Source organism: Octopus bimaculoides, chromosome 26 (genome assembly GCF_001194135.2).
Source record: "Octopus bimaculoides isolate UCB-OBI-ISO-001 chromosome 26, ASM119413v2, whole genome shotgun sequence".
Taxonomy (NCBI): Eukaryota; Metazoa; Mollusca; class Cephalopoda; order Octopoda; family Octopodidae; genus Octopus; species Octopus bimaculoides.
Genome location: NC_069006.1, coordinates 4,379,049 through 4,382,263, shown reverse-complemented (window position 1 = coordinate 4,382,263; position 3,215 = coordinate 4,379,049). Strand labels below are relative to the sequence as shown.

The following is a 3,215-nucleotide window of genomic DNA, read 5'->3' as shown; positions in this document are numbered from 1 at the left end:
AAGTATCTGTCATTACAGTATCAAAATGTGATTGTTTCAGTTAGTAGAATAGTTTCATTTTTAAAGTGAAAGTATTTGACATGAGTGTTTTTGTTTCACTTTTGACACGTAATACATAAATAGTGGAGGAGATATTATGTTGCCGTGGGCTCGAACTCTGCAAGAAGTTAAAAATTTTTTTGACTAAAACACAACTGGAACCCTAAGTAAGGCATCTGTAAAATTTGAATGAAATTGGTTGCGTAGTTCTCGAGTTTTAGGGATTCACACAGATAGACAGACAGACAGACAGACAGACACACATTCTCATTTTTATATATATAGATACACACACACACATACATACATACATACATACACACGTGTGCGTATGTGTATCATTACCATATATATATATATATATACACACACACACATATATATTGCAGTGTTCAAAACTTTGCTACTTAAAGTTTCAAAGCCCAACATTAAATAGCATGTAATCCAAATCAAACTGTTTTGAACAATATATGCAACTCCCAATAAATGTGTTCAGTGCCCTTTCTTTCATTTGGCAACTCACTCGTATATGTGCATGTGTTTGTGTGTGCATGCATGTGTGTGTGTGCGTGCGCGTGCGTATGTATGCATCTGGTGATTGCTACTTCTCCGCAGTAAATGCTGTCAGGAGATCTCATATGACTAGCAAGTCTGGTTTTGGACAAACAGACCTTGCTACATATATTACAAACATACAAAAGCCAAAAGGTTTCTGGGATTGAGGTCAAGTCCTGCTAATGAAGTGCTCGTTCCAATACAGTGTGTTTGATTCTCCATGCTTCAACTGCTTTACAGGCATCATAGATCACTTCCTACCAAACCAATCAATTATCTGTCATCCACTTCTAGTCTTCAACATCTACACCATGAACTTTTGCCTTTTAGCATTCAGATTATTCTATCCAATGGAATACATATTTATTCACATAGTGACTGGGGAGAGTTATTACGCTAATATTAATAACCCACATACCAGTTCAATTCCATTCCTTTATTATTAACCGATTGGTTAAATATCTACCTAACTTATTTGCATTGTTTTCAATTAATTATGCATTAGGCTATAGCTTTCAAATTTTGATTACGTGATTGTTTATTTTTAGATTGACAACACGACAGGCTGAATCTGGCCAGTTTGAAACCAGATATGGCCAGTTTGAAACCAGATATGGCTAGATTGAAACCAGATATGGCCAGTTTAAATACTAAGGGATTGAGATTGTTTTTGACAAGATCCCCAAACTGTTTACTTGGCTTCTGTCTCAGTCATTTACCACACTGCAACTCGTTGTAAGACAACTGCTTAGGTAACCTATCAACCTGCATCCTAGTAAGATGTCCAGCCCACCACAACTAATTGCATATGAGGAGCATCTCAATATTACTTATGCTAGCTTGCTATAAAAACAGAGCTGTCAGATGTTAGAGACTGCCATCTGCTATATAGGATCCTCCTTAGGTAAGTTTGATGGAATCTTTCCAAGGCTTTTTGATGTGACTGTAATATGCAATCCAAGGCTCAGAAGATAATAAAAGGGCAATTAAGACACACAATTCATAGATGCTGGGCTTGGATTTGAAAGCGAATAAACATACAAACATACACATATAAATTTGAAGATATATGTGTGTGTGTGTGTGTGCATCTGGCATGTAAAAAGCACTTGTCGAGTGTTGGGCCTCACGGAGGCAATGTGGTCGATGCTGGTGTCGCGTACCTGGCACCCATGTCGGCGACATAAAAAGCACCTGTCAAAGGTTGGGCCTCACGGAGACAATGTGGCTGATGCCAGTGTTGCATAACTGGCACCTGTGCTGGTGGAACGTAAAAAGCTCCTTTCAAGCATTGGGCCTCGCGGAGGCAATGACAAATGACTGAGGCCTTTGGCAATATGCTGTGTTGAGAAGAAGACCCATCAAGCCAAATGAGATCATAGTCATGGTGGATACTGCTGTTGTGCGGGTGGCACGTAAAAGCACCCCTTACATGCTTGGAGTCATAGGCATTAGGAAGGGCATCTAGCCGTAGAAACCATGCCAAATGAGATTGGAGTATGGTGCAGCTCGTCAGCTTACCACCCCCGTTCAAATTGTCCAACCCATGCCAGCATTGACAACAGACATTAAAAGATGATGATGATGATGTAAATATAAATATATATATATATATATATATATATATATATATATATGTGTATGTATGTACGTATGTAAAAAAAACTATATAAAAAAAGGGTAAAGACCCCCTTCAGTCACAAATGACCATGAGATTACACCTAGAAAGTTCCCCTCCAAAGCACAAGTCCAGGCAAGTTTGCTTATGGGAGACCAGCAGTCACCCATGCATACCAGTCTCCCCTCTACACACCACTAAAGTTATCCAGGGGAAAGGCAAAGGCTGATACCACTTGGCACCAGTGATATCAAAACTCGTTTCTAAGGCTGAGTGAACTGGAGGGCCGTGAAATAAAGTGTCTTGCTCAAGAAGACAACACACAACCCGGTCCAGGAACCACACTCACAACTCGTGATTATAAGCCTGAAGATGAAACCACTTATGGTGGTAGGAAATTCTCAAGGGAACAGAAGGGCAGAAGGTCTTCAGAGAAGAAGCCCCCTCAGGCAAGTGTTTCAGCCCTTAACTTATTACACTTTAAGGCAGGATCTTTCCTGGGTGCACTTCTGCTGACCCTTTTCAGCCACTTGCATATCAGAGACTTGTGCAGTTAAGTCACTTGGAGCTTTCATGTAGTTGGATCTCCTCTCAGTGACTTTTTTCAAACTTATACTTAAATAAGAAATAACATTGGTTGTTATTATATATATATGTGTGTGTGTACCTATATATATATAACAACCAATGTTATATATATATATATATATATATATATATATATGCGAGTAAAAATAAATACAAAAAAGGGTTGTTTTTTTGTATGATTGTGTATAGAGGAATATATTATTTTGTTTAAAAGAGTTCCAACACTGTCTGTTTTTTATGTTTTATTTATATTCCTGCAGAACCAATGAGGGGTATAGAATATGGAATATACAATATATAATATAATATACAATATATAATATAAAATAAAATTTAAAAAAAATGGATGGCACCATGAAATAAAGTATTGAATGTAGATGAAATATTGAGTGTTCAATATAAAGGATCAAATATA

The 3,215-nt window shown here is 37.6% G+C and overlaps 1 protein-coding gene and 1 long non-coding RNA gene across 3 annotated transcripts in view; one reads left to right on the top strand and one right to left on the bottom strand.

The window, feature by feature from the left end:
* The window catches only part of LOC128250930 (uncharacterized), a 19,889-nt gene that overhangs the window by 2,426 nt on the left and 14,248 nt on the right, over positions 1-3,215 (top strand). For both annotated transcript variants that reach the window (XR_008266870.1, XR_008266869.1), the window contains one exon: positions 1,143-1,498. This is a non-coding gene — a long non-coding RNA (uncharacterized LOC128250930). The remainder of the gene's footprint in view (positions 1-1,142; positions 1,499-3,215) is intronic.
* Positions 1-3,215, bottom strand: part of LOC106883967 (uncharacterized) — a 90,827-nt gene that overhangs the window by 75,402 nt on the left and 12,210 nt on the right. The window lies entirely within an intron of this gene.